At 43.1% G+C, this 13,860-nt stretch overlaps 1 protein-coding gene across 1 annotated transcript in view; it reads right to left on the reverse strand.

Moving 5' to 3' along the window:
• Nucleotides 1-13,860, reverse strand: part of LOC310649710 (uncharacterized protein) — a 629,251-nt gene that overhangs the window by 566,602 nt on the left and 48,789 nt on the right. The gene's annotated exons all lie outside the window — the stretch shown is intronic.

Genomic DNA, 13,860 nt, shown 5'->3' on the forward strand with positions numbered 1-13,860 from the left:
GAATCTAATATGTTCCTACATAAGTTATAGGTTCATGTTAGAAGATGTATTTTAATGAACCTGCTATACACCAATAATAACCTCAATTCTGTTGTTTTTGAGTTGTTTTACTATTCCCCCTTCCCATGGAAAAAAATTAATGGCATGGTCTAACAGCTTAAATGATATGACAGTTAGGCTGGTGAAAATATAAATGTTTGGAGAGTAACTATTGCTGTTAAGGTCAACAGAGGAAGGGTGATAGAATTATCCAAAGGTGAGAGAAGACAGGTAAAGCTGTACAGGTATTATCTTACCAAAAATCAAATCTTGAAGAAAAGAATGACATATAAGCGCTCTGTTTTTACCAAGAAAACTAGACTGTTGTAACATTTAGAAGTCATCCAGAATGTGCCTCTGAGTATTGAGGAAAATCATAAAACTTTCATTGGTAAAGCTTACAGCAGCACTGTAGTGAGGGTCTGTTGTGTCAGTAGCTTATTAGTGAGTGGTTTCTGTGAAGCGGGAAACCAGGTTGCAATTATTGGTTAATGTTTAATCGACGGGAAATTCCGGGCTGGGGATTGGCTACAGTTCAAACGTTCCAGGGTATATAAGCTGGAGTTTAACTGACAGTTGACAGTTGACTTATGTGTATTAATAAACGTTCTTGCTGTGAAACCTCACTGTGTCATTCGTCTGTCCGAACTTAACAAGTGGCGACGAAGGTGGGATTGACGGCGGACTAGTGAAGGAGCGGCGATAATCAGCTGCGCGCAAGGCGGTAAAATTTAAAACACAGTCAACCATTGGCGGCCGCGGTGGAATTTAAATAAACCTCCGAATGGCGCAAGTCGGCTCTTTGAAAGAGTTCGATCCAAACTACCCAGAGGATTGGGAGGAATACGTTGGCCAGGTCGAAGGGTTTATGCTTGTTAATGGCATAACCGATGACCGGAAGAAAGCTGCAGCTCTATTGACTATCAGCGGCACACCCGTTTATCGGGTTGCCGTCGGCCTTTGCTAACCAATGCCGGTATCTAGTGTCTCGTACGCTGACTTATTGGCCAAATTAAAAGTGCACTTCACGCCGAAGCGATCTGAACTGTTATGGAGGCGAATATTTGAAAAGCGTAATCAGAGACCTGGCGAGTCGATCACGAAGTTTGTAGCAGCGGTCAGAGAGGCAGCTTTGCGCTGCAAATATGATAATCTCGAAATCAGAATTCGAGATAGAGTGGTGTTGGGCTTGCGAGATGAACATTTACAAAATCGTATTATTGCTAAGCCCACCGGTGATCTACAAGAAGTCCTCGATGAATTGTTAACTTACGAATCTACTGGAAGTCGAGACACCCCCCCGCAATAGCATGGGCGCTTCAGCTGAAATAAATCTCAAAAGCCATGTGGACAGTGGGGAGGTGGATCAACAATGGGAGGCCGACATAGCCGAAGTCGCCAGAAGATTCGGAAAAATGACGGCAAGACCCTCTCGCAATGAAGGACCAGAACCGGGACGCAGATATCAGACACCAGCACCGCAAAGACCACCAAGGGACAACCCGACCAGACCGCACGACACAGACACCAGATGTGGAAGCTGCGGGGGTAACCACCCCAGAGCAACGTGTAGATTCCGTTCCGCAAAATGCAGGATGTGCGGAAAAACGGGCCACATCCAGGCCATTTGCTGTAGTCGACCTCGCGACAATCGCCTCCATGAAATAGACGTTTGGGCCGAAGGTAAGGTAACCCCCTACTGTCGTGGCATCGAGACCCCCAGACCTTTGGCACGTTACCCCAACCGCGGGGAGGCGGCGCGAGTCAACCACATAGGGAACCCAAAAATAAATCATATTCTGAGGCCTAAATTAAAAATTGTAGTCCATTTGCAAGGAATTCCCTGCAAAATGGAAGTTGATTCTGGGGCCTCAGTATCAATAATTTCTAGTGAAACCCTTAAACACATCGAACTCAGAAGTGGCCATAGGATTCCACTTAATCCTACTAAGATTCAGTTAGCGGATTTCCAAAAAACTCCTATAAGAATTAAGGGTAAAGCCACCATTAGGGTCAAATATAAGGGGTTTAATGGCTTCTTAGACTTATTAGTCACCGAAGGCCAGAGAACCAGTTTAATTGGCCTTAATTGGTTCTCGACCCTGGGAATCTGGGTCGGGGGAATAAATACTATTAATAATAAGACCCTCAAGTCTGTCTGTGATGAGTTCGCAGACGTATTTGATGGGTCTTTAGGTAAATATAAAGGGCCCCCAATTAATTTTAATTTGGACCCGGCAGTAAAACCCATTAGGCTTAAGGCCCGGAGGGTGCCTTTTGCCCTTAAACAAAAAATCGAGGCCGAGCTTGATAAGCTTGTAGGCCAAGGCGTGTTAGAACCGGTCGAGGGAGGCTTGTGGGAGACACCAATTGTCACACCCCTAAAACCTAATGGGGATGTGAGGATTTGTGCCGATTATAAAGCCACCCTGAATTTAGGAATGAAAAAGCATGCTTACCCAGTCCCAACGGTGAAGCAGGTCCTCGCGACGATCCAGGACAGCGCCATCTTTGCCAAGCTTGACTTGGCGCAGGCGTATTTACAGCTTACCGTGTCTAAGGAAGCTGCCGAGGCCCAAATGATTGTAACCCACAAGGGGGCGTTCCGAGTTCACAGACTGCAATTTGGTATTGCAGCAGCTCCAGGCATCTTCCAGGAGGTGATGGAGAGGACCTTAAAGGGCATACCAGGTGTATGCCCTTACTTTGATGATGTCCTGATTGCTGGAAAAACTGAAGAAATTTTAGCTGATCGTCTGGAACAGGTACTGGGGAAATTTAGAGAGGCAGGACTTAAATTAAAAAAGGAAAAATGTTTTATTGGAGTTAAATCCACTGAATTCTTAGGGTTTAGAATAGATGAAAAGGGAATACACCCTACAGCTGAAAAAATTAGAGCAATTAAATTAGCACCTGAACCTAAAAACAAGGCTGAGTTACAAGCCTTTTTAGGGCTAGTTAACTTTTATCACACATTCTTGCCACATAAAGCTGCTATTGCAGAGCCATTACATAGATTGTTAGACAGGAAAACCCCTTGGCTGTGGCAAGAAAAACATAGAATTAGATTTCAAACCTTAAAAGATATTCTATCTAGCCAATCCACGGTTACACATTTTATAGAAAACAAACCAATCTATTTAGCGTGTGATGCTTCACCTTATGGTGTAGGGGCTGTCATCAGCCATATGGATAATCAGGGCCATCAAAAGCCAATTGCATACTATTCCAGGACACTCACCAAAGCTGAACGGAATTATGCACAAATTGACAGGGAAGCATTAGCTATAGTGGCAGGAGTAAAAATGTTCCATGATTACCTTTATGGTAGGAACTTTACCATATTCACTGACCACAAACCATTACTGGGACTGTTTACCACAGATAAACAGACACCCCAGATAATGTCTCCCAGGATGCTTAGGTGGTCAATTTTCCTGTCAGCATATTCATTCTCTCTAAAACATAGACCAGGCAAGGAAATGGGCCATGCAGATGCCCTTAGCAGACTACCCTTAACTAACACAGAGGATGACCCTGCGCCGGTAGGACAAATTCTGTCTTTACAAGAAATACCTGAATGCCCTCTAACAGCTAGAGACATTGCTGATGCCACTAAAAAGGACCTAATCCTCAATAGAATTGCAACCTGGGTTCAAGGTGGATGGCCAAATAAGAATCCTGACCCTAAATTCACTCCATATTTTAGGAGGAAAGATGAATTATCATCTCATTTGGGTTGCATCTTGTGGGGTAACCGAGTTGTAATCCCTGAAAATCACAGGAATACTGTAATAGCAGAATTACATGAGGGTCACCCGGGGATTGTCCGCATGAAGGCATTAGCTAGGAGTCATTTGTGGTGGCCGGGGTTAGACAAGGCAATTGAAGAGTGCGTATCAGGGTGTTATCAGTGTCAACGCTCTAGGCCTGAACAGGCACACGCGCATACACATAAGTGGGAGATGGCCATGAACCCATGATCTCGTATACATATTGATTTTGCGGGGCCATTTCAAGGCCTAACCTTCCTAGTTGTGGTGGACAGTTTCTCCCGGTGGTTGGAGGTTGTGCCTGTTACCTCTATGTCATCTGCTAAAACAATTCAGGTTTTGAGGGGCCTCTTTGCCACCCATGGGTTACCTGATGTGATTGTATCTGATAATGGGCCCCAATTCACCTCTACTGAATTTCAGGATTTCCTCAAGGCCAATTGGATTAGGCACGCGACGTCGGCACCCTTCCACCCTTCCACCAATGGCTTGGCTGAACGGAACGTCAGAACCACAAAAGACGCTCTGAAACGGATCATCCGTGGCGATTGGCACCAGAGACTTGCAAAGTTCTTGCTGGCTCAGCACACGACCCCCTGCACGGCCACCGGAAAAAGCCCAGCTGAAATGAGGTGGGGCAGACGGCTAACCACTAAATTGGACAGGCTACACCCTGACAGAATACCCACAGCTGCTGAACCTGACATTCCAAACCGGTCTCTCAACATCGGAGACTTAGTTTGGGCCGGGAACTATGGGCAGGGGGACAAATGGGTACCAGGGGTAGTCACTGACATAACGGGGCCGTTATCGTACACCATTGAGGGGGAAGGGAATAGAGTAATCAGGAGACATATTGACCAATTAAGGAAGAGGGCTCCTGAAAGTGTGTTAGATAATGCGGGTCAAAATGAACATATGTTTGACGTTACTTCCCGGCATGATCAGTTTGATACAACAGCTGGTGGGGAGGGAGTGGAAACTCAACCCAGGGTAGCGGAAACAATTCCACAGCACAGTCAAATTGATTGGGAGTTGTTTCCAACGGAAAGACCAGCAATTCCAGTGCAACAACAACAACAACAACAACCACCACAACAACAATTCTCTGATAGAGCATTATCAGAGTCATTGACCCAAACAGCTAGGCCCATAACAAACAGTCAGAAAGCAAATACAATTGTTGGTAACAAGGCCAATAGATATCCTTCAAGGGTTCACAAGCCACCAAAATATTTGAAAGACTACGTTAACAAATAACATCATCTGGGGGGGAAGGGGTGTTGTGTCAGTAGCTTATTAGTGAGTGGTTTCTGTGAAGCGGGAAACCAGGTTGCAATTATTGGTTAATGTTTAATCGGCGGGAAATTCCGGGCTGGGGATTGGCTACCGTTCAAACGTTCCAGGGTATATAAGCTGGAGTTTAACTGACAGTTGACTTATGTGTATTAATAAACGTTCTTGCTGTGAAACCTCACTGTGTCATTCGTCTGTCCGAACTTAACAGGGTCCTTCAAATTTGTACAAGATGGATAGAATTGCATCTTTTAATATGAAGGTTCCCTTTGTAATACTCCAGCAACCTTGCACCAGCTATGTGCAAACAGCTCCCTGCCATGTATCATTATCTGGGACATGCCCAATGGAAAAATCTTTGATCAGTACATTGAAATGGTAATTATGTAATAGAGCTAGACTATTCTGTCAGCACTAAGGTGACAGCTTTCCTTCCACACTTTTAAGGGATTTTTCCACAAGGCTGAATCAATACATTGGTGGAAAGATACTCCTCTCTCTACCTCCTTCAGAGGAAAGCATTCATTTCCTTTATGAAGGAAAGAAAGGAAACAGTAGGAAAATCCTAAATAAATACACAGCTTGTAGTCTGTCTCCTTCATGAGTTTGACCTCTTTCATGATTGTGACATTGCTTTAATAATTTATTTTATGCAACAGATGTAGTCAGAATGGAACCTAAGATATAAGAAAGCCCTGCAATCAGACCCACCCTTAGTCATAAATCAGTGTGCTGCTTGACAAGTCTCTCTTCATGCTTATCTACTTCATTATGATAAATTTTATGCATACGGTCAAAACGGAGCCTAGGAGAAGAGAACAGACAGGAAACCAAAGGTAAAGGAACTTGTTACCAAACCTATCCCGTTCCTGAAGAAATGCCATGACTGGTGGATATTTTCCCTGCTAGCTGTTGTGGGTGTTGAAGCACAAAACAATCAAACCACCACAATACAAACGGTGTGGTTTATCTTGCAGTTGTGAGGAATCATCGGTTCCTAATGGAAACAGATGGAGCCGAATCCTTAAAAAAAAATTAAAAAAGGAAGAGGGCACCGGAGAAAAATATTTTCCCTCATGGGCTGATTATTAGTTTGCAATTTACTTCTGAGAGAGCTATTCTGGTTTCACATGGACAACTTACCACACACATAAGAAAGCTCAGTTCATATATGTAAACACTGCAGGCACTGAATTAGAGCCGAGAGGAAAGATGATCTGGTTTTGTAAGTGCGATTGCTTATTTTATAGTTCGGAGCAAAAATGTCAGGGAGACGGAAGGAACGAGAGGAATTAATTATTTCGACTGCTTAGAAAGGAAGCCGACTTTGAGATGATAAAGCTATTAGAACCTTATGTATTTCTCAGATTTACAGAGATTCTTGTTAGAGAACTTGTAATGTGTTTTTGCTAAATTCTGATTGTGAGCATTACAGCTTGCTGTGAATGTTAAATTTTAAATATTAAAAGAAAAAGAGAACTAAAGGGGGCACCCGGATTTGAACCAGGGACCTCTTGATCTGCAGTCAAATGCTCTACCACTGAGCTATACCCCCTCTTCCGCTGATCATGTTGCTACATGTTTTTTTCAAGGGAAGGAAGTGAAACTAAATGTTGCGTTTTATAATGGAATTTTTAGGAATTCTGATAATTAGTTCTTCAGGAACCTAGTAACTCATCCAAAAATTAACAAACAGTTCAACGGTAGAATTTCTTCTTGCAATTTCATTATCTGCCTGAAAACCCCTTGTTTTTTTTCAAATCACAAATACATATTGTAGGGCTTTTTGTTTAGTGACAATAGTAATTCAGGATTTGAAACTTATCATTTTGAGCCAAAGCCCTATGTTCTCTCTTTATTTTTGAGCCTACGATATATGTGGAATATATACTGAGAGAACCCAGACTAGAATAAGATAAGCATGATTTTAAAAGTGGATGAAGAAATACAGGATTAATAATCTGCATTAAACTTGTGACATTGTGATGGAGAAAATCCAAATGATCTAAGAGCACAATAATGAAATAAAAAGTGGGATAAGGTTAGATATAATGAAGATGACTAATGACAATAAATACAGCAATCAACAAAAATATTGAAGTTGTGGAGTCTTCTTTTTAGGCTAACCAGCAAGACATTAGAAAGCAAGATTTGGAAAAATAAAAATAAAGGCGTTGGAAAAGATATTCAAATATAAGGATGTGTCTCTGTCTACAAAGAATAGAATCATGCAGACAATGGTTCATTGTGACACTTTATTGAAGCAAAATTTGGACTTTGAAGACTCAGGATAGAAAGCTTATTGACATGTTGAACTTTGTATTCTCTAGGATTCCCAAGGATACCAGCTAAGATCCTGGAGCACTGGGGAATTACCAGAGGACTGGAAAAGAGCTGATGTAGTTCCCATCTTCAAAAAAAAGGGGGGTGGGGGTGGGGGGAATGGATCCAGGAAACTACAGATCTGTCAGCCTGACCTAAATACCTGGGAAGATTCTGGAAAAAATAATCAAACAACGAATCAGCGAACACCTAGAGCAGATATGTCAAACTCGTGACATCACGTGACATCGTGCGACGTATCGGAGCTTTTTCCCCATTGCGGGCAATGGGGTGGGCACGGTTTTGTTGCGATACGTCTGGCCCATGGGCCGGCAGTTTGACACCCCTGACCTAGAGGCAAACAAAATCATTACCAAAAGCCAACATGGGTTTGTCAAAAACAGAACACACCAGACAAATCTTATTGCATTCTTTGACCAGGTGACAAAATTAGTGGACCAGAGGAATGCTGTGGATATAATTTACTTGGACTTCAGTAAGGCATTTGATAAAGTAGACCACAACCTACTTGTTGTAGCGTGGGCGACCGCATGGACACAAGGACAAGGCAGCATAGTACGTGATACTTTTATTGATTACAAGATGGAACTAACTCCCAAACCCCCAGTGCCCTCTTATAGATTGCTGATGCCCAAGTAGCCAGCCAACCAGGTTGCTCTATTTTTCCACTGGCCAGGTAACACCCAACCCGGTGTTGTATATTTCCCGCCAGACAGGTTGACCAATCAGGCCGCCTGACCAATGCCACCTGGTGTTATGGTGGCTATACTAGCCTGGCATTTCTACATACAGAACACCCCTTCCCCCCGCAACGAGAACAACTACTACTGTTGAAAATCCTAAACTAAATCTTCCTGCCCACTGCCCCTTCAAGGCCGTTGACTAACAAGTATCCTTCTACTTGCCCCACATGATCTTCCCATTCTTCTGGATGTCGGGCATCAAATTCCCTCACAATGCCGAGCTTTGACATTCTTCCGCCTTTGTTTGACGGCTTTTTAAATTTCCCGTGGTGCGCTGCTCTCTGCTCTATGGAGCAGACACTATCCGGCTTTTCCGGAATTTTGCTTTAATGCGCTTCACAGGATCCCATCCTCGTCACCACTGTTGTAGCGTGGGCGACCACATGGACACAAGGACAAGGCAGCATAGTATGTGATACCTTTATTGATTACAAGATGGAACTGACTCCCAAACCCCCAGAGCCCTCTTATAGATTGCTGATGCCCAAGTAGCCAGCCAACCCAGTTGCTCTATTTTCCCACCGGCCAGGTAACACCCAACCCGGTGTTGTATATTTCCCGCCAGACAGGTTGACCAATCAGGCCACCTGACCAGTGCCACCTGGTGTTATGGTGGCTATACTAGCCTGGCATTTCTACATACACAACACTACTACTTGATAAGATAGAAAAATGTGAGTTAGCATTACCACCAAATGGTTTACTCAGTGTGTTGTCCTCAAAGGAATTGCATCTACATGGAGGAAAGCGTGTAGTCGCTCTGTTCTGAGCCCAGTGCTCTTCAACATCTTCATCAATGATTTGGATGAGGGGATAGATGGGAAACTCATCAAATTTGCAGACAACACCAAGCTGGCAGGAATAGCCAACACTCCAGAAGATATGCTTAAGATACAGATGGATCTTGACAGACTTGAACATTGGGTGCTATCTATCAAAATGAAATTCAGTGGTGAAAAAGTAAGATTCTACATTTAGGCAAGAAAAACCAAATCCACAGCTATAGTATAGGTGTACCTGGCTCAATAGTAGTAACTATGAGAGGGATCTTGGAATCCTAGTGGACAATCACTTAAATATGAGCTAGCAGTGTGCTGCAGCTGCCCAAAAAGCCAACACAGTGCTAGGCTGCATTACCAGAGGGATAGAATCAAGATCACATGAAGTATTAATACCACCTTACAATGCTTTGGTAAGGCCACACTTGGAATACTGCATCCAGTTTTGGTCACCATGATGTAAAAAAGATGTTGAGGCTCTAGAAAGAGTGGAGAGAAGAGCAACAAAGATGATTAGGGGAGTGGAGGCTAAAGCATATAAAGAACGGTTGCTGAAATTGGGTATGTCTAGTTTAATGAAGAGAAGGACTAAGGGTGATAGCAGTGTTCCAATATCTCAGGGGTTGCCGCAAAGAAGAAGGAGTCAAGCTATTCTCCAAAGCACCTGAAGGCAGGACAATGAATGGAAACTAATCAAAGAGAGAAGCAAGCTAGAAATAAGAAGTTTCCTGACAGTTAGAACAATTAATCAGTGAAACAATCTGCCTCCAAAAGTTGTGAATGCTCCAACACTGGAAGTTTTTAAGAAGAGATTGAACAACCATTTTTCTGAAATGGTATAGGGTTTCCTGCTTGAGCAGGAGGTTGGACTAGAAGATATCCAAGGCCCCTTCCAACTCTATTATTATTATTATTATTATTATTATTATTATTATTATTATTATTATTATTATTAATAGTAGTAGTAGTAGTAGTAGTAGTAGTAGCAGTAGTAGTGTTGTTGTGTAGTAGATTTTTTAGCGCAGGAATGAAGACGAAATAACTGAGTACAGGAAAACCCATGGTTTATTTCGTGCAGTGTCAGAACTGGGGAAATGGCTGCAACTAGCCGCAATATATAGTCTAGCCATTAGGCGGCAGCCAATAGGTTTGAAGCAACCATTGCCGCCTTGTTGTTGTTGTTGTTGTTGTTAGCTGCGAAGTCGTGTCCGACCCATCGCGACCCTATGGACAATGTTCCTCCAGGCCTTCCTGTCCTCTACCATCTTCTGGAGTCCATTTAAGCTCACGCCTACAGCTTCAGTGACTCCATCCAGCCACCTCATTCTCTGTCGTCCCCTTCTTCTATTGCCCTCGATCTTTCCCAGCATTAGGCTCTTCTCCAGTGAGTCCTTCCTTCTCATTAGGTGGCCAAAGTATTTGAGTTTTAGCTTCAGGATCTGGCCTTCTAAAGAGCAGTCAGGGTTTATCTCCTCTAGGACTGACCGGTTTGATCGCCTTGCAGTCCAAGGGACTCGCAGGAGTCTTCTCCAGCACCATAGTTCAAAGGCCTCAATTCTTTGGCGCTCAGCCTTTCTTATGGTCCAACTTTCACTGCCATACATTGCAACTGGGAAGACCATAGCCTTGACTATACGCACTTTTGTTGACAGGGTGATGTCTCTGCTTTTTAGTGTGCTGTCTAGATTTGCCATGGCTTTCCTCCCCAGGAGCAAGCGTCTTTTAATTTCTTGGCTACAGTCCCCATCTGCAGTGATCTTGGAGCCCAGGAAAATAAAATCTGTCACTACCTCCATTTCTTCCCCATCTATTTGCCAGGAATTGAGAGGGCCAGATGCCATGATCTTGGTTTTCTTAATGTTAAGTTTCAACCCAAGTTTTGCACTCTCCTTCTTCACCCGCAACAAGAGGCTCTTTAGTTCTTCTTCACTTTCTGCCATTAGAGTGGTATCATCTGCGTATCTTAGGTTGTTGATATTTCTTCCGGCAATCTTAATTCCAACTTTTGATTCATCTAGCCCTGCCTTTCTCATGATGTGCTCTGCATATAAGTTAAATAGGCAGGGTGACAGTATACAGCCTTGCCGGACTCCTTTCCCAATTTTGAACCAATCAGTGGTTCCGTGTCCAGTTCTCACTGTTGCTTCTTGACCCGCATATAGGTTTCTCAAGAGACAAAAAAGATGGTCTGGTACTCCCATCTCTTTAAGAACTTGCCACAGTTTGTTATGATCCACACAATCAAAGGCTTTAGCATAGTCAATGAAGCAGAAGTAGATGTTTTTCTGGAACTCCCTAGCTTTCTCCATGATCCAGCGTATGTTGGCAATTTGATCTCTAGTTCCTCTGCCTCTTCGAAATCCTGCCTGTACTTCTGGTAGTTCTCGATCCACATACTGCTGAAGTCTAGCTTGTAGGATTTTAAGCATGACTTTACTAGCATGAGAAATGAGTGCAATGGTGCGATAGTTTGAACATTCTTTGGCACTGCCTTTCTTTGGAATTGGAATGTAAACTGATCTTTTCCAATCCTGTGGCCACTGTTGAGTTTTCCAAATTTGCTGGCAAATTGAGTGTAGCACTTTTACTGCACTGTCTTTTAAGATTTTGAATAGCTCAGCTGGAATACTGTCACCTCCACTAGCTTTGTTGTTGCTCAGCTTTTCTAAGGCCCACTTCACTTCACATTCTAGGATGTCTGGCTCGAGGTCAGTGACCAACTCATTGTGATTATCTGGGACATTAAGCTCATTCTTGTATATTTCTTCTGTGTAATTTTGCCACCTCTTCTTAATCTCTTCTGCCTCTGTTAGGTCCCTGCCATTTTGGTCCTTTATCATGCCCATTTTTGCATTAAACGTTACTTTCATCTCTCCAATTTTATTGAAAAGATCTCTGGTCCTCCCTATTCTATTGTTTTCTTCTATTTCTTTGCACTGTTCATTTAAGAAGGCATTCTTATCTCTTCTAGCTATTCTCTGGAATTCTGCATTCAATTGGGCATATCTATGTTTTTCTCCCTTGCCTTTTGCTTCCCTCCTTTCCTCAGCTATTTGCAAAGCTTCCTCAGACAGCCATTTTGCTTTCTTGCATTTCTTTTTCTTTGGGATGGTTTTGGTTGCTACCTGTTGTACAATGTCGCGAACCTCTGTCCATAGTTCTTCAGGCACTCTGTCTATCAGATCTAATTCCTTAAATCTATTTGTCACCTCTACTGTATATTCAACAGGGATATGATTTAATTCATACCTGAGTGGCCTAGTGCTTTTCCCTACTTTCTTCAGTTTAAGCTTAAACTTTGCAAGGAGAAGCTCATGATCTGAGCCACAGTCAGCTCCTGGTCTTGTTTTTACTGACTGTATAGAGCTTCTCCATCTTTGGCTGCAGAGCATATAGTCAATCTGATTTCTGTGTTGACCGTCTGGTGATGTCCATGTGTAGAGCCGTCTCTTGGGTTGTTGGAAAAGAGTGTTTGCTATGACCATCGTATTCTCTTGACAAAATTCTATCAGCCTGTGCCCTGCTTCATTTTGTACTCCAAGGCCAAACTTGCCTGTTATTCCAGTTATCTTTTGGCTTCCTACTTTAGCATTCCAATCCCCCATGATGATAAGGACATCATTTTTTGGTGTTAGTTCTATAAGGTGCTGTAGGGCTTCATAGAACTGGTCAATTTCATCCTCTTCAGCACTGGTGGTTGGGGCATAGACTTGGACTACTGTGATATTGAATGGTTTGCCTTGGATTCGAACTGAGATCATTCTGTCATTTTGAGGATTGTATCCCAGTATTGCTTTTCCTACTCTTTTATTGACTATCAAGGCTACTCCATTTCTTCTGAGGGATTCTTGCCCGCAGTAGTATACCTGATGGTCATCTGAATTAAATTCACCCATTCCTGTCCATTTTAGTTCGCTGATACCTAAGATGTCGATGTTCAGTCTTGTCATCTCTTGTTTGACCACGTCCAGCTTTCCTTGATTCATGGATCTTACATTCCAGGTTCCTATGGAGAAAAAATCTTTACAGCATCGGACTTTCCTTTCACCACCAGACACATCCACAGCTGAGCGTCCTTTCGGCTTTGGCCCAGTCGCTTCATTCTTTCTGGCGCTACTAGTACTAGCCCTCTGCTCTTCCCCAGTAGCATATTGGACGCCTTCCGACCTGAGGGGCTCATCTTCCAACGTCATATCGTTTTGCCTTTTGGTACTGTCCATAGGGTTTTCATGGCAAAGATACTGGAGTGGGTTGCCATTTCCTTCTCCAGTGGATCACGTTTTGTCAGAACTCTCGGCTATGACCTGTCCGTCTTGGGTGGCCCTGCACGGCATAGCTCATAGCTTCATTGAATTACGCAAGCCCCTTCGCCACGACAAGGCAGTAATCCATGAAGGGGCAGTAATCCATGAAGGGGATTGCCGCCTAGGGATAGCCAATAGCAGCACTGGAGACTTGTAGTCTGGGTTGCTGGAGAGCCATTAGCTGCTCCAGCCACCCACGTGGTATTACTAATGAACCCAGTACATAACACCCCTCCCCTCTTAGATCAGACAATATTAACACAAGTTAGTGTTAATGCAATTATCAAGACTCATTATCAAAACAAACTTAAATAATAGTAATAGAAAAAAACAACCTATATAGGTTACAATGTTATTAAACAACGTCTGAATGAATAGGCTTTGTTGACAACACACTAGACAGTTACATCATAGCACCTGAATAATATGCCTTCATTGACAGTATGCCAGATAGTTAACATCATAACGCTAGTTTCTGTAGTACAGTGGCAAGCTGCAATGCAACAATAATATAGCTCTTTATTTTACAACGTAATCAACAAGATAAGAAGGAGGCTTGTATGCCCTCGTGGAACATCTTGGA

This window comes from Vipera ursinii (assembly GCF_947247035.1).
Source record: "Vipera ursinii genome assembly, chromosome: Z".
Taxonomy (NCBI): Eukaryota; Metazoa; Chordata; class Lepidosauria; order Squamata; family Viperidae; genus Vipera; species Vipera ursinii.